The 18,703-nt window shown below is 37.9% G+C and overlaps 1 pseudogene; it reads right to left on the reverse strand.

Annotated features, from left to right (window-relative positions):
* Positions 1-1,279: 1,279 nt before the first annotated feature.
* On the reverse strand, positions 1,280-17,956 carry LOC102025648 (annotated as a pseudogene).
* Between the last annotated feature and the right edge of the window lie 747 nt (positions 17,957-18,703).

Here is an 18,703-nt window from a genome sequence, read left to right on the forward strand (position 1 = left end):
ACAGCCTCTATGGGCACCTGGTCTAAAGTCAAGAGGTTATTTCCTTTCTTAAAACACCAATAAAGCAACTCATATGTTAATCTTAATATAAGACAATGAAGGAAAACCAAAAAAATCATATACACACATGTAAATACCAGACCACTGAATCAGAATATGACTCATGGACTATAGACATGAGTTTCTACTTGTCAATGTTTTAAATCTTTTTCTGTGATTAATCAAAATCAAAAAGCAATATACTGAGAGATGCAGGAATGTGAATTTATGCATCTAGCTTCACAATTTAAAATGAATATCAAACAGGTACTATAAAGCCAAGTGACAATGACTTCACAACTGGGGACCAAACAGGCGAAAAACAATTATTCACTGTGATTCACAATGCTCAGCAGATGGCCACCCCAACAAGACTACCGTAATACAGACGGAATACTCATGCACTACTGAGAGAGACCCTGAAGAAAACATGGCAAAGGCATAGAGAAAACCTGGACATTTTGAAAAACTGAATGATATCAAAAAACCTTTCTGTCACTGATAAACCAAACTAGATCCTCTATGTGGCCCAAAGCACCACTGAATTCAGAGTTAGAGGATGGCAGAAAAGTTTGGAAAACTACAGTTTTTAAAAATTGGTGATTTCTCTACATTTAATAAAACTGTCAGAAGACACATAATGTTGGTTCATTTGTGGAAAGTTGATCACTTGCTGCAAAATTTTACAATGTGAATAAGGAACTGCAGAGATGTACTTCAATGAAATATTTTTTAAAAAATTTATAAGAACCTTAAGTTTCTATATAAAAAATAACCATTTTATGTCAAAAAGAAGCATGGTAAAGAGTAGTGTAATTTCTGTCCACAATTCTTTACAAAGTGAATGGGAAAGTGATAGAAAGAAACTTTTTTCTTAAAAGGGAAGTTTTCTTATTGCACTGACTTTTACAACCTCACCTAGTCATTTAGAAAAGTTATGTAGTAAAATCTGTAAAATTAAGATACAACATTCTTGTTTTAAACATCAGCTGGCCAAATCTGTCTAGAGTCCTTCATGACAGTGGAATGGAATAAATAATTAATTTTCTATCTTATTTGTTTGCTGTGCTGGAGGAAAAAAATCCCAAAACAGTTTTTACACTTTCACAATAATTATATTCAAAAGATCTAAAGGAAATCAGTGTAGTTAATTTATCCCCCCTGTGCAATTTTCAGTTTTTACCCCACCCCAAGTGCCATAATTGAGATAATACTGGTGTGGAGAGCTAGTACAGGCTGGTCATAGATGGCACATAAAGTCTGTGGAACTTTGGTAAAGGTATTTCCAAATGGGGCAGTAACGTGCTGCAGCTGCATGGTTCCGAACAGATGCCAGATGGCATGGGCACATGGAGTGATGCCATCTCTCTTGAGGAACACAACTCCCAAGCACTAAATTGATGCCCCACAGGCAAGTTCCTGGTTTGTCAGGGTTGTTCATTGATGTCACCACCAAGGCTGAGAAAATCCCATGGTGAGATGCAAAAAGAGTTCAAATACTTTACCCTTTTCAAGGCAGAGAAATGCATACACGGTTCCTCCGGCTGCCATGAGCCAGATAAACCAATGCATGTGAGCTGCCAGTGGTCCAAGTTCTCAGAGACTTAACTGTGGAATGTAAGAATCGGCAATGAAATACAGACAATTGCCTATCATACACGTGAAAACGGTGTTTCACTTTCCTTAACTGGCTCTTTTTCTATGACACAATGTGAAGCACCGTGGAAAAAATGAAGAAGGCACAGGACCCATTCCACAGATCTGTGCTGTTACCTTTTCCCTGCAGTCATAGCCGGTGGAGGAGGCCACTGCCCACGATGGCGGAACAGTGAGGAATCATGGGTGTAACAGTTATCAGCATGTTCGAACCAGTTGGTTTGGAGCAGCCACGAGCTGGGCCCCCGTGGTTCACGAAGCCCTGGAATCGATTCTGGAACCGCACTGAGCCTCTGCTCCTCCTTGCGGGCCAGGAGCTCCAACTGGTCAGCGGACCTCCTGCACATGGGCTGTCCAGGGCTGCACTGTGAGTATTTCCAATTTGGGCAAATTATAAACATTTGCACCGATAGTTTTAAAAAAGCATTTTTAAAAATCTGTTTTTTCAGTTTATCCACCAAGCAAACAGTACGTGGTTCACCGTGGCACCCAGCGTTCATCTTGAATTTAGATCTCTTCATCTTATCTGCTAGACAGGAGGAGCTGAACACTAGGTTATGTCTCTTCATCTGAGCCCGAACTCTTTTTGAGTGTGCACAACTGTCCTCCTTCTAATTAACCAGGATTGGCTTCCTTCCCTAAAGTGCTCACCACATGTTTTCAAGAACAGTTCCGGAGTCAGACATAATCACATCACCACATGGCAAAAATAGCCTCTGTGTTCTTCAGATTAAAACTACTCATTAATTTTATTTTCACCTGAACACTGCATTTTATAAATATATTTAAGTAATTTTTTTGTTCCCAAACCACTAGGTTACACAAAACCCAAGGCAATTTAGTGAGGAGTTAGTGCTTAATAAGAACCAGGTGGTTCATTTTGCACAAACATTACTCTAGTTTTTTAGTATTTTTATAAGGTCCTTATTATTCATAATATGATTCTTTTGCTTTATGGAAAAAAGAGTTAGACATATCATCATATCCCACTATAGACATATCATAATGCCTATCTCTGATTCTTTGTTGTCTAGTTAAACTGGACTATAAATTACTTTATTGTATAGCACAGGTCTGGACTGTGCTGTAAGGCCACTGACACCAGAAGTCTTATGTCCTGGTACTTTAAAAGTTTCATTCCAAAAAAAAGTGTCATTCAAAAAAAAAAAAGTTTCATTCCAAAAATCTCTCCTGGCACTGGAGCTTGGTGTTACCATTTTATTCCATTTTGTAAGCCCATGGTCTTCATTCAAAATTCAAAATCTTCTAATGCACAAAAACCTTTGTAAGTTCTTGCTCTGTCAGTGTACCACATCAGATGCTAAAATTGCTTTTATAAAAAAAACCAAGTGCTGAGTTTCATAAAGTGACAAGTGTGTTTCAGCTTTACCTCTTCTCTGCTTTTACCACCATAGTGCTGTGCTCACAAAGAATTCTGCACTTAACAAGACAAGAGAAATGGTATTCTTCCCTTCACCTTTCCATTCAAATTAAATTCACAGATCCCACTACTACCTGGCAGATAGATAAGGTGCTGTGATTGTTTGCATGTGGAGCTGCAGTACGAAGCAATAGGGCAACCACCAGTTTTTCCAGAAGCGAAGCTGGGCAGCTACTTCATGCCAGGAACTACTCTGCAGCACCTGTCTTCTATTCAAACCACCAGTGGCAGGAGAAGTTCTGTCTATGCCGTGAGACAAAAGATCACTTTTAAAGACAATTTCCTAGTTCATATTACTTCCACTCCATTGTAAAATGCTTACCTTTGACTCATAACTTTCGCTCCAATTTGTTGCTGCTTATAAACATTTATGGTTGTCAAGAGCTGAGTTTCAGTATAATTCCAAGCAAAGCCTTTTGTAATAGAATGTTAATATTTTTCAAAAGAATTATTTTGGGACAATTCCCAGATTAGCATCTGGCTTTTTCATAGTTCCCTAAGGAAATGACTTACAAGGGAAATATAGTAGAATAATTACATTTATTAACAGCTTATTTTATGTGTGTTTTTTGCACATCTGTATACAACCCACACTTTCTCAGGTACCAACTGGTTCTGTTTTATTTTATTTTCTCTAAGTTCCTGACTGGAATGATAATGCCTAGCAATGCACCCACCCACCCACCCAAGGACACTTCACTGACAATTCAATAAGATTCAGTTCCATAATGCATATCTGTAGTTTATTGGTTGGAACACATTTTTCCAATACATAAACTCTTCCTTTGTGATGGGACATTTTCTGGAACTGTCACTAGTCACACTAATTTCAAATGGAGGAACAACTAGTAGACAGAACAAAGTAAGAGTTAAACAGCCTAGAATGAAGAGAGGGAAGTAACACAGGGAATCGTGGTTTTCTTACTCCACTGAGGTAGCACAAGGAAGCATGCAATTGAGTATGCAATACTGGAAATGTGCTGTCTTTCTAGAGAGAGGATTTATAAAATACATTGGGTTCTCAGTAACATCTACCATCTTATCTTGTATATTATTCATTTTTTAATCTCAGAAGACATAATGAGAATAAAGGTGATGTTAGGTTATTAAATCTGGGTAATGATAGGTAGCATTATTTGTTTCAATTTATAATTTATTAAATTTCTGGATAACCTTTATGTGAATAAAAAAGGACTTTCTGCACTCTAATAAAGAAGACACACATAGACAGGCAAATATATTTCAAGACAAATATACGTGGACACAGACAAATATTGCATGATGACAAAAATGACTTAAGTGGGGCACACATGAACCAGGAATTCTAAGAAGCGCTAGGTTGAAATCATAACAGGAAAAATTCATGAAAAATTCATGAAGCAGAATGCTAAATGATGATTGGAGAATATTGGTTAGTAGAAATAATAGTGAAATGCAATCCAGTTAGAAAAGTTTTAATATCAGAGAAGTAAAAGGAAAAAAGTAAATGAGTTTCATCCCACTGGAGAGCAGGGTAATCTTGGAATAAAACATAATCAAGACAATTTGAGATAAACTGTTGAAAAATCAAAAAGAGAGACCCTTTGATGTCTGAAAAATCAGAAGCATCAAATATAAATGTCATTGAAGAGTGGATAAAATGTAAAGATATATATTTAAATTCTGAAATATGGCTACTAAGCCATAGAGGTAATAAGTCTTATTATTAGCATACCATTGTTGTACCACATGTACTGATGGTTTTGCCGATATAAATGTCAAAGTGTGAGTGGGGAGAGAATAAATTATTCCATGTAGGAAATAGATAAAAAGTAAACTTTCCACTTTAAAAATCAAAGAAAAAGATTCAGAGGAGTCAGTAAGATTAAGTGTGTTTAGAAAGAAGGCCAAATGAAAAGAAAAAAATAGCAGAAAAGAAGCCAACAAGAAACTTAAGGATAAGAAAAGAGAACTGGAAATCTAATGAGATATTTTTGAATTATTTTCTGGGATATTGGTCCCTTTTATTGTCTCTCGATGTATCAGATGCTCTGCAGTGGGCACACAGGGGCCCTGAACTGTCTCCACAGGAGCTCTAAAAGCTGGGGACTGTGAGGACTGGTGACCTTGTGTCCCCTGTGGAGGGGGCTGTAACCTGTAGGGAAAAGCATCTGTATTCAATGTAGACAATGAGGAGTCATCGAAGTGTGGTTTCTTGTTGCTTATTTGTTTTCATCAAATCTATGTTTTAGAAACATGTCTCTGACAGAAATGCAAGGACCAGCTGGAAGAAAAGATTGGGAAGAAGGGAGACGGATTATGAACCTGCTGAAATAACTGATTTAAAGAATGGATAAACTGACTTAGGGTGCTGACACGAGGTACAGAAATGGAGACACAGTTTGACAGACACTCACAAATAAAGCCAAAGAGAACTGGCACATCAGCAAGTCGAGTGATGTCGAAGAAAGGAGTATCCAGATGAAGCCTGGCAGTGGAAAAGCAAGCTACTTTCAGTAGTCTTTTTGTTGGTAAGAATATTATAGGGGCTTTAAAACTATTTTAAACAAGTAGTTTCACGAAGTAAATTAAAAGTTGACATTTTAAGTATGGGACAATAAATACAAAAGCGTTCAACAAAGGGAATTAATTGACAAATGTTATTTTAAATTTGATTTTAACTATCACTATTAACTCATGTTCTGTTTTTCCTTTGAAAGACACATACTTCGCTCTGTCCTCTCAAAACGCTTAGCACCAGCGACCACCAGTCACAATAAGCACTCTAGCTCTGTGACTACTGTCTCTCAGCACCGTCTCATGCCAATAAGAAACCAAATCCAACTTGAAGGAGTTATCACTGGCCTGAGATAGGATGATCTGCCAGCTGACAGCCAAATTCAGAATATGGAATAGTTAGCGAGACAAACGACACGTGTTTCCTCAACAAATAGGTGGCATATTAAAAAAAGATCAAAATATTATTATAGGATAAAAGACACTTTTAAAATATATTAACTAGCTGGGTGTGGTGGCACATGCCTGTCATCCCAGTACTCAGGAAGCTGAGGCAGGAGGATCTTTGTGAGTTTGAGACCAACCTGGACTATTGTGTGAGCTCAAGGCCAACCTGAACTGCATAGGGAGACTGTCTCAAAAAGACACACACACAAATATATATATATAAACTAAATGCAATATAAGGCCCTTCTTCAAAGGTAATAAGAATAATAAAACTGTTCATAATTATGCTTGACATGACCAGAAAAGCATTAGATGGTATTAAGAACCTGCTCTTAGTCCTATTAAGTATATTATCTGCAGAAGGAAGAAGAAAAGAAAGGAAAAAAATATACTTATAATTTAACAGTACTCTGAAGGTAATGTCTTGTTTGTTTCTAGTGAAATTGTATTGTGGTAAGATAGGAAAAAAGTTACAAAGAAAACAATAAATATAATAATATAAAAATTGTACTTTTCCATAGTTTCTTCTCCATTCACAATATCTATTGTACATTTTGGGTTTCATTTACTCATTCAGCTTCTCACACTACTGACAAAATACAATGTTTACATATGTGCAAAAGTAAAGGGAAATTGATGAGGGGAAGGGGGAAAGAAGGAAGGAAAAGGAAATATATAATAAATAATAAATATTACATATAATATATTATATATTATTTAATAATATATAATACATATAGTTAAGATAGTAACATAAGATAGCTATATATAGTTAGGATATATATAGAGAGAGAGTTAAGATAATCATACAGCTAGTTTCTCTTTGTTCATTGAAAAGAAAGGTTTGTGCTCACATTTTTAGACAAGATACCATGCCTATATCCTGTACTCTGAGTAATTGTTATGAAGATAACAATACACAATGTATTAATTATTGTCACTCTCCTATTAGCCTGTTTTGAAACTCTGTTTATTTTTATTTCTATTTTTTTCTCTTTGAAAGAAAAACTAAGCAAAGGACTTGAATAGCCATTTCTCAAAAGAAGATGGAGAAAAAGCCATCAGGTTTACAAAAAAGAGCCTCAAAACCTCCAATAAGAACAACAATGAAAGGGACCAAGAGGTAGGTGGGATGGGAGGAAAGGAAGGGAAAAAGGATAAAAAGGAATTGAAATATTTTATGTATGTGTACAAGTTCCCACAAGGAATGTAAACATTATGTACTGCAAACATGTGCTAATAAATTAAAAAGATAATTTTTTAAAAAAAATTTGAAAAATTGCACTTTTAAGAAAAACTGCATTCTTGGGACACAAAAGTGAGTCAAGCCTTCTTCTGTCTAGGAAACTCATTCCCAAAAAATTCATGTGTCTTAAAGATACAGTAAGTCTATACATTGGGCTCTAGACCTATGTTTTTCACCCTAAATTGACCTTCATATTACAGATCTTATCTTCAAGGAAGGAGTGGTATAAGTGAGCAGCATGTCTCAATTTCAACACACGTAAATGGTTTGCACCTTAATATAGACCCATCAAATGGGTAACCTGATGAACAGTAAGAATTTACATGATAAATCACCCATTTTGAAGACACACCAGACCACATAAATATACCCAGCTCCAGACCATAATGTGCATCTCTCAACGGGCTGCACTCAGTTTTTCCTGAGTGTATATACTGTTTCAATTCTGCCTAACAGACATTCTTATGCCTTATGATATTTAAGGTGGAGTGTCGACTTGATTGGTCTTGGGATCCTGCTGGGGACAGAGGAAGCACACTTCCCTTAGTGTGGATCATGGAAGTTGGGCCTTGAGATCTCTTTCTGGTTCCTCACACCTTCTTCTCTGATACCGTTCCCCTGCTCACTTCCCAGCTACCATGAACTAAGCTCCACAACACCCTTCTGGGTGATATTTTTACCTTCGGGCCAGCTGACCAGACTGAATCTTTTTAAAACATGAGCCAAATTCAACCTCCTCTTTTAAAGGTGTGGTTGTCTAAAATGTGTCTTAACAACAGGAAAACAGGAAATTGATTCTCACTGGTGCATCTGAAAATTCTTTTTTTGTGTGATGGGACTCAATGAACCTACAATGTACCTTGGGGGTTTGGTGAATTAAGTTCCCTATCTCCTCTATGGGGACTTCCTTGGACAACACACAGTGACACTATGATGTTGAGTTTATTTAGAATACAGCAGGACATAAAGTTAAACAAAATGTGCAGGAAGGTGAATCAAGGAGGAGTACAAGATGGAGTCAATTCAACAAAATGTTAAAAATAATTGAAGTTGGTGATATGCAAATGCAATTCATTAATCCATTTTCTCTAACTTTCCACAGAAGTCTGTTCAAAGACAAGATAACTTTTATTTTTAAACTACAAGGTAAACCATTCTTAAAAACTGTGTAGCTGGTCTCTCCACCTCTTGCACATTCTCATTCAATTCATCCCCCATGTTTTCTCCTTATTATTTCTTTGTGAACATTTGTTTTGTTAATCATGTGAACTCTTTGGGCTTCCACTGATTTTTAAGACCAATAAAAGTTAAACAGACTAACCATATAGGACCTGCCATTTATGCCTTATTGAAGACGCACAGAATGTTAAACTAACCATTGTACAATGAACAGTCAAGTGGTATTCAGTTGATTCACACTGTTGTACAAATAGTATCTGTACGCAATTCCAAATACTTTCCATCATCCCGAAAGAGACACTCAGTAGATTTTATGTTAATGTACTTTTAATCTGGTTCAAACTGGAGACCAAGCTTTGTCTCTGAATACGGCCAATGTCTCTCTTATTTCGCATTGGTTCTTACGCTGGCCTTTCTCCAGTAATGTGGCCCTCCATATTGCCTTTCAGTGGAAAAGTCATGTAAAGTCCAAACCAAACTTCATTCATGAAGTCTCCATGATGCCATAAATTGAGTTTGCTTGTCTGCCTCCTCTGAATTCCAGCATTTGGCTCATCTTACAACGATGAAAGATGCTCTTCTTACGATTGTATTGAGCATAGAATTTTATTTCACAATTTATTACTATAACGATAATAGTGTCAAATAAATTTAGAACAAATGGTTTTGGACCATTATATCTGAGGGAGAAAAACTGATCTTGGAATAAAAGAAAACAGCTCACACATCTGCAACATGTAAATGCTTTGGAAAGAGGCTAATTCTACATTAAATCACAGGATGAGGGGGAATCATTACCAATACTGTCAAAGTTTCTAGTAATGGAAAATGTTCCAAAACAATTTTTAAAACAAAAAGTGCAGTGAGGCAGAAAATAATGAGAAAAATCTATGAGAATAAATGTTTAGCATTTGAAAATTCTCCACAAGGCCACTGCTGGCAAATGCGCTGATGTTGGCCAGGTCTGGCATTTGAATTATGCAGGAGATCCAGAGACTTCCATCCCCACCTGGGTCCACTTCATGGCTCAATCAGTCTCCCGGCCCCTGGTGCTGCAACAGAGTCTGGCATAGGTGAGGATGAAGCACAGAAATCACAGGCATGCTGAAATTTTAAAAGCCTGTGTGCTTCAGCAGTAACCAAGTCCAGTTCTAGCATGCTACAGATTAAAATGGGGCCTTAACGAAGGAAAACTGTCTTTTAAAATTTACCTAATGAGTAACAGCTAAGTCAGTCTTGAAATTCAAATATTCCTACTCCAATTTCCTAGGTTCTTTCTTCTTCATAATCCAGATTATTTAGTTATATAATCCTTTATTTTCCTTAAATTTTAATTAACTTAGTTGTTTCATGTTTCTGTGGATAGGAATTTTCTTTAAAGGTTTATAGTTACTCAATCTTTTTTTTTTTTTTTTTTTAGTTACTTAACCTTGAAGGTAAAGAAAAAGAGACTGTGAACCTTGAAGCTATTTACACCTTTTTAAGAAAGTAAAAGTTTCACTTAGAGAAATTTGGTACATTTACTAAGTATTGTGATCTACACTACTTTACTATGAAAGTGATGAAAAAAAATGAGCAATAAAATAAAATCCTAAGGTTCGATAAGGGGCCAAGGGAAAGGACATAAGGAAACACAAAGCCAAAATCTGTGCTCCAAGGGACACAACTTCTTCTCTCAGGAATAAGTCTATATCTGATTCAGTTTCCAGGTTTCCTGTGGACATACACAGTAGGGTTCCAGCTCAGTCGGACATGGGCTAGAGGGTGCCTAATCCTTTGCATTAATTGTCTAGTGCTGCCATGAAGAGGCATAGCAAACTAACTGGCTCAAAGAACAGAAATTTTTTTTCACGGTTCCTGTGACCAGAAAGTCCAAATCAAGAGGGATTCGATTTCTGGCAAAGGCTCTCTGGCAAGCTTGTAGACTGTCACCTTCTTGTTGATGTCCTCACACAGCATGTGGGGGTGGAGGGAAACAGAGACAGGGTGGTCGTAAGTGTGGAGCCCTAACATGCAAGAATTAGCATCTTTATAGGAAGAGACTAATCTAACCGTGTTAGGAATACTTCTGGCCTTACTTCCAAATATAGTGCTGTTGGGTGTTAGCGTTTAAATACTTGAATTCTTGGAGGACACAGTTTAGTCCAGAATAATTTCAGTCTCTGTTTCCATGCTGACATGGTCCTCTCTGTGTGTGCATGCCTGTCCTGTTGAATTGGGAGTCCACTTTAATCTTATCTAATTACATCAGGAAATGATTTTATGTCAAAATAAGTGAAGCGTTAATACTTCAAAACTTACCAAGGAAGTGGCTCTGTGGTAGTACGCTTGCCTAGCACATGTGAACCCCTGATTTTGATCATCACACTAAGCCCCTCCAGTAGTTTTTCTCAATACTTAAATTTTATGAGGGATACAATTCAACCTATAATATATAGGTATCCTTTTCTGGGACCATGATATCCAATATTTTAGGCGATGTGAACAGATACTGAGGCAAGATTTTGCGAGCAAATAGTTATTTGGAAAGTATAAAGACATGAACAGGAGAGTTGGAGAAGTGACATAAACAAAAAAGAGTACATGTAATCAGCACCACAATGGTGACTGGGAAATTTCTATTAATCTCAATAGTGGAATATGGGAAGGAACTTGTTACCTCTCCTGAGAGAAAAAAGAACACTGATATTGAAACACAGTTTACTTCCATGTCTCTAGCGGATAGCTGCTGTGTTCTCTATTCTTCTGTCCCTCTCCCTTGTTTGCTTTAGCCTACACCAGCTACCCCTGGAAAGAACACATAGCAATGAGCAAAGATACAATGATACAAATGATCTCAAACACCACTTCCAGTCCTGCCCTCTGTGAGTACTAATCTGGATTCCTGCTAATCTTCACTTATCATATCCAAACAATGCTTAGAAATATTCATGTTAAATAAGATTTTCTCCCAAGTCTTGTTTCTAGCATCAGAAAGTCATCTACAGCCCAGCATCACTCTGCATGTTAAACTATTTCTCAACTGGGACTCCTACTCTGAGAACTAAGAACAGAATTCATCTCCATTCTTTATTTGCCATGAAGATAGGAAAGTAATCAAACATAACACATGGAGGAAATAAAATGTAGAACTTGTTTCCTTATATTTGGTAATCTTAGTTTTTCCTTAGATCTCATCAATGAATGCTGTTAATGGAGAGCTCATTTTGCCTCACAATAGTGTATCTTTCTGTGGTTTTTAAGGTAACCATGTATAGTACATGACTATGATAAAAGTAAAACAAAATCATCAACCCTAAACCCTCTACCAAGCTTTAAAACAGCACACAAAAAAATACAAAGGAAAAAAATTAGCAGCTACTCACAAATGCCATTCTCCAGTTATTTCAATTTGTCGTAGAAATTGTATTGGGTAAGATTTACAGAAGCCTAGGGCAGAAAGTGATCCATATGAGGGAAAGGTGAACTGTCGACTCCTGCTAGTTTGGAGAAAATAAAAACAGAGAATTAGCTTTGGGTTTTGGCAAAAGCCCAAAGTTCCAAAATGTTAGAGACTTTGAAAGTATTGCAGTAGAGTGATGGAAAGGAAGACTTGATTAAAATAAATTGGGCAGAAAAGAGTGAGAAAGTAGCAATGGTGAAATTAATAGCTCTTTTGAGAGGTATAGGAATCACAGGGAAAAGAGAAAATAAACTTACTTGGAGAAGGATAAGAAGACAGGAGAAAACACACACTTTAAAGAAAAATATCGAGGCAAATTTTTGAGCCAATGGAAGTGATCCAGTAGATGGTGATAATTGCACAGGACACAAAGGGAAATAACTGAGTATATACATAATTAAGAAAGAGTAATGGACACATGGCCTGTGATAGAAAGGGACTCTAGGAGAAAAGATGATGACCATGTACACAGCTACAAGTGGGAGAGTCCAGTGGCACAATCAGCTAGCGCAAGGTCCTATACACAGATCCAAGTGGGTTTGTAGGCGTGGTGGGAAGATTAGTTAGTTTTATCTGAATATAGTTGCTTTATTAATAAAATACAATGTGATAAAGGAGTACTATTCATCTTGTGCTGGCTGAGAAACAAAGAGAGAAAAGAAGAGGCATGGCCTAAATGGCTAAATTCTTTCCGGTAGGTGTACAGTTCTATACACTCTGCACTTCAGCAGGCTTGTGGCTAAGCCTTAACACATGGCCTTTGGGGGGCGTTTAAGATCCAAATCACAACTTAGAGTATGGAGAGGCTATCTGTTAATGTCAAGGATCCACACAGACTTCTGGTAAGAAGGAAGTAGAGGACTGGAGTTTTGAGATGAAAGGTTGTATTCACTTATTAATTCCTTACTGCCTTAGTCACTTTCTCGAGGCTCAGACACAATACTTGATGCCCACAGTTAAAGGAGGAGAGGATTATTTTGGTTCACAGTGTGTGGAAGTTTCAGTCCATAATCTCAGTTGGCTCCAGGACAGGATGCCATGTCAGAGGGAATGACAAAGGAGAAGCAGCTCATGGCATGGCAGCATGAAGCAGAGAGAGATCAAAGGAGGTAGAAGGGAGATACCTTTCCAGGACACACCTCCAGTTATCACCTTCTTGGACTGGGCTGCACCTCCCAATATCACATTTAGGGATTAACTTCTCAGTGGACTAATCCATTTATAAGTATCACATCCCAATGGTTCAGTCACCTCCCTGAAGCCCAAGCTATGAGCTCATAAAGCTTTGGGTTGGGGCATTCAGGTATAAACCATAACACTGTCATAACAACTCACCCTAAACTGGAGGCTAAAATAACATAAATTTATTCTCTCATAATTCAGGAGGCCAAAAATCCAAATGAAACTGTGGACTACACTTCCTCAGTTGTCTCTTAGTAGAATCCTTATGGGTCTTCTCCAGTCATTAAAGCGTCCAGGTAGCCATTACTTTGTGGCGGTATCAGTCTCATTTGCCTCTGTCTTTACATGGTATTCTTCCTTGGACCTCTGATTTTCAAATTTCCCTCCTCTATCTCTTATAAGGACATTAAATTTCAGATATAGAGACCACCTAAAACTGGGAACCTCTTATCTTGGAATCCTTAAATATACCTGCAACAAAACACTATTTTCATGAAAAGTGATATTCACATGCAGGGTTTATACTTGAATATATCTTTTTGGGCAGAACTATTCAACCAACTATAGAAAGGATACAATCATCTCAGTCAGCAAAGTGAAATAACTAGGTAAGTGTATGAGTCCACTTTCTAGTGGTGTGAAAAATACATGAGGCAAACAACTCAAAGAGAAGAAAGACTGATTTGGCTAGCGGTTTCTGTCCATGTCACTTGGCCTTCATGCTCAGAGTCTGTGGTGGTTCTCCAGTGTTCGGAGAACGTGATGAGGGAGTACTAGCCACCTTATGGCGGCTGAGACAAAGAGAGAAAAGGAGCATGACCTAAATGACCTAACCTCTGTCCAGTAGGTACACAGGTTTACAGGTTCTGCACCTCAGCAAGCTTGTAGCTAACCCTTGACACATGGCCTTTGTGGGTCATTTAGGATCCAAACCATAATACAGAGTGCAGCATCTTGCAGTGTCAAGGATCTATATGGACTTCTGATAAGTTGAAACAAGACCAGTGCACAGATGGTTATGTAATTTTTCTTAGCAACATTCTACTATATGGATGCTAATATGAACTAGGTACATAGTTATTATTTCAGTCAGAGTTGGGATTGTGCCAGCAAGTATAACAAACAGAATAATAAGGATGTTGTAAACCTTGAATGGAAGTGGCTATCTAGCATAGAACTATGTAGTGTAGAACTATGGTGTATTACTTAAAAGGTGAGTTCAAGAAAGTGGTGATTTGATAAAAAATAGCAATGGACTAGAGGTTACTATGAGGTTAAGAAGTCAACAAAATGAAGGAGGTTTGAATGAGCACGGGTAAAAATTCTTGAATTGGTTGATCATTCCTGGCATAATTTGAAGGTAGACATTGGGCTGATCTTCTTTTAAATTATTCTCTTGAGTCAGATGCTTAAACTAAGATTTTAGAGATTAAGTTTTCTCAACTTTAGCTACCCACTAGTATCATCAGAGATTCTGAAATGTCTTGGGTAGGGCCCTGGAGCTGTGCTACTCCAGGATAAAAATCATTCATTTAGAACAAATCTAGAACACATATGATTGCGAGTTCCTGAGCAGGTACAGAGTACAGGAAATAAAAATCACTGGAGATAAGACAAGCGCTCAGAGTGCTGAAAGGATTTCTCCAGCAGAAGGAGGCAATGTGAAAACCTCAAGGGGCAGAGGATGATTCATGGTAGCAAAAGATGAAGTAGGCACCTCAGGACACTAGGTCACTCCTTAGACTACTGATTCTATGGCAAGTGGACCACAAAGCCTAATGGAAACCTTGCTACCATTCAAGGGGTGGGGTAATACTCACCAGGGGATGCCACGTAAGTATTGCAAAATATCAGTTTAAAACCATGCTTAAAACTCTGGCACAGAATGGTTCCACTTCCTTGAACAGATTATCGGATATAAGAAAGTCATAGTTATATCATTGTTTATCATTCTCAAATGATATATAGAAGTGATTATTTGCTAGAGAATAACTTGAAAAAAACATCAACCTTATTTATACCTTGAAATTATTTCAGAAATGACCAACCAACTGAAGCAATCTGCCTTGATGCCCCCTCCCCAAGTTTCCTAAAATCTAGGACCACTAAGAACAGTTCCTTCTGTCTTCTAGAGCGAAAGGATAGGACTAATGGTAGGTTCTCTATTATTGTTTCCACTGCCTCCCTCTGTGGCTTCCAATATCTGATGACCCCTAAAACTACCGGCAAATGGGTTTTTATATTTTGTACTTCAACCCTTAAGCCTCTCCTTCTATGGTTTCTCCTCTTCCTTGATGAATTTCCAACCTATAAGATACACAAGAAGCCAGGCATGGTGGCACATGCTGGTAATCCCAGCATTCTTGGGGGCCCAGGCAGAAAAATCACGAATTCAAGCCCTGCCTGGGCAATTTAGTAACTTGGTGAGACCTTATCTCAAACAAATGATAAAAAATGAGCTAAGGATATAGTTCAGTACATAGACCTTATATTTAATCTCCAGTACCCCCCTCACACACACACACACACACACACACACACACACACACACACATGAGTCCACAAATTTTCTGATATTGTCTCTCTTCCTACTGAGGGTGGCTGGACTTAGTAACTTATTGTATTAAAAATTAAGAGGCAGATAGAATATCTGTGATAGGATATCACTTGTAAACTAGTATTATAAAAGATTTCCAGTGGGATATGGACTCTACTGACAAGTAGAGAAACCTTAGTTTTCTTGTAAGCCCTGTAAATTTTTAAGCACACTTTGCAGAATACAAAGAACTTGGGGGGGGGGGACACATATGGTGTCAAGACAGACATACCTTCATTCCCTAATCTGAATTAGAGAAGTGTTTATCTTCAGCAAATTAATTCACTTTATCCTCTCTGTCTTCATATACTACTACATTAATTATCATGTTGTTATATATAATCTGATATCATGTTGTTATATATAAATTATCATGTTGTTATATATAAATCTGATTTCCTCAACAAGATCTCCCTAAAGGTAAAAGGGTTAGTCATTTGCTCCTCAAAGTAATGGACTACACCATTTTTCTTTTATCTTTTATCATTTATGGTCCACAAAATCAAGATGTCACTTGGGAATGTATCTTCATAGAAGGATAAAATACAGAAATTATTCTTGTCCACAAAGTACCAATGAGCACTTTGAATTTTATATAACATGTAATTATATTTTATTTTAAGTACCTTTGAACAGAAACAGTTCAATGAACTGTGCAAATGAAATACCCTAGTGTTTTTCTCCTTCCAAAAATTACTAAATATATTTTTCATATCTTACCATAGCCACACTTAAGTACAAGAAGCAGAAGCAAATACGCATATTATAAACATATATTTTAGTTCCTCATTTTTGATTGGATGAAATATTTTAGTTTGGCCTCAAGCAAGTGGTTGTGATATTGCTCCTATTCACTCAGAAGCCTTTTGATTTTTAAGAACCTGTGACTTTACACAGTTTTTCTTAGAGTAAAAAGATAAAACACTTGACCATTAATTAAACATTAATTGATGTGGAGCATTAATAGACAAATTAATAATAATATTTACATGGTCCTTCATACTTACAAAACATCTTTTCATTTCCTTTCTTCTTTGACCTCTTCAACAGACCAGGGAGCTAAATATATAGCAGATTTTTCTTTTTCTGTTTCTCAAATGAGGAAATGGAATCTCAGAGTGAGGTTAAATGATTTGTCCAAAACCCACATCAAGTAAGTTATGGAACCAGAAATTGAACAGGGATTTCTGAGGCCATGATGTGAATGATAGATATCCTCATGCATTAAATCATCAGCAGGAAAGACTATCTTTTACACATGAGCAAACTCAGGTCGGATGCTTTTTTGTTACATATTCTTCAACCTTCTGAGTGACAATACTCTGCTTTATTTTGTGTGAAAAACAAAGAAAGCATCTCCTCCATGTAACAATCTGTCTTTCATCACACTCATTTGTGTTTCACATGACTGAGTTTTCTGTGCAGGGAATCATCAGAGTATTATGCCAAATGGAGAAAAATCAGATAAAATCCAGAGCTCCTGGCTGAAGCCTGTGTGATTATGAACACAATACTGTACTTACAGTAGGATGCCAGAGCAAATAGCCGCCACTGCCTTTGAAAGGATGAGCCTTCGTTCTGACCTAATAACTATCTGACACTGGGTACAATTATCCTCCTCCAAGTGGCACATTATTATTTGACACATTAATTGTTGTGTCATTTCTTTGTGAACAGCACGTCGGGTGTCTAATACAAACCAGAGGCTTCGTGAATCATTCACATCAGGGCGCTGCAGCACTGGTTTACCTTTCCAAAATAAAATCAGCCTAATCTTATCGCCTGCTTTCCATGACAGCTGTCTTGTGCTGCCCTGTGACCTCCAGCACTTTCTTCCTGTGCTCTGGCATGTCTGAGACAGCAATGGTGCATTTGCTCGCTAATGCTAGGAGAGCTTTCCTCCTCTTGGGCAAACCACAGAGAAATAGCTTTGCAGAGTGGAACATTCTTTATGGCATGGTTTCTGACAAGGAAGTCTCACACAATGATGTTAGAGCGGTCTCCTTTCTCTGTGTCTATTACACCTTGATTCCTTTCCCTTCTTTCCCAGGAGAAGAAGGCAAACTGCATGGAGGGCTGTTTCCAGGACACAACGAATCACTGGCTGCAGCAAGGCCCCAGCACTGAAGTCTGGATGATCTTGTTGCACTGCTGCGGCTGCTCTTTGGCAGCCTGTGTAGGCTGATGGGCTGGCGGCTCTGGGTTTGCCTCTGGGCCTGTCATCTGCCGCATTGTTAGCCCGCTGATGGGCTGTCTCTGCTTGCCCCTTAAGCCTGCACTTCCTTCTCTTCCAACTTTGGCTGCCACTGGAGGAGGAAAATCAAGCAGCTACACAGCCTCCTTAGTTGCCTTCCAGATCCCAGTGGTTGAATCAGTCTCACAGCAGGAAACAGAGCCTCTCCATTGTCTCCTGAAATACCTTGCATATGTATATTCCACAGCAAATTACTGTTTAGAAAAATCAGAATTAGAATGCATTTGATATTCCATGCTTTGCCTCTAGTTAATGCAGTGCCACCCTGAAGACTCATCTCCCCTTTTGGTTTTAATTGGGTTCTCTTCTGTCGTTTTCATTTCACTTTGCACCTGACTCTGACATATACTGCTGCTGATTACCAAGTAAGTTGTTCAGCGAGCTAGAGGTATGATAAATTAAATATGATATGTATCACTGAATCCGACTTTGGCTGCTTCATGGCACATGATAATTTGGGAAGGGACTATTAAAATAAAATATTAAAGAATAAGCAGAAGCAGCCCACTGTTAACATGTCCAATGGCAAGAGAAAATTACAGGTTTCATTGTATATGCAGCACCATCTGCCTCTTTGCCGAGGCTGAGCCTTCGGCGCTCCCAGGGGAAATAGCTGTGGATAAGTTATTCAATTAGAACAGCATTATTGGCCAGCTACCTTGGAGAATTGGGTTGATGATGTTGTGATTATCCTGCTCTACATTCCTTCATGTCTCCGGCAGGCT

This window comes from Chinchilla lanigera, unplaced genomic scaffold (assembly GCF_000276665.1).
Source record: "Chinchilla lanigera isolate Chin_1 unplaced genomic scaffold, ChiLan1.0 scaffold00003, whole genome shotgun sequence".
NCBI lineage: Eukaryota > Metazoa > Chordata > Mammalia > Rodentia > Chinchillidae > Chinchilla > Chinchilla lanigera.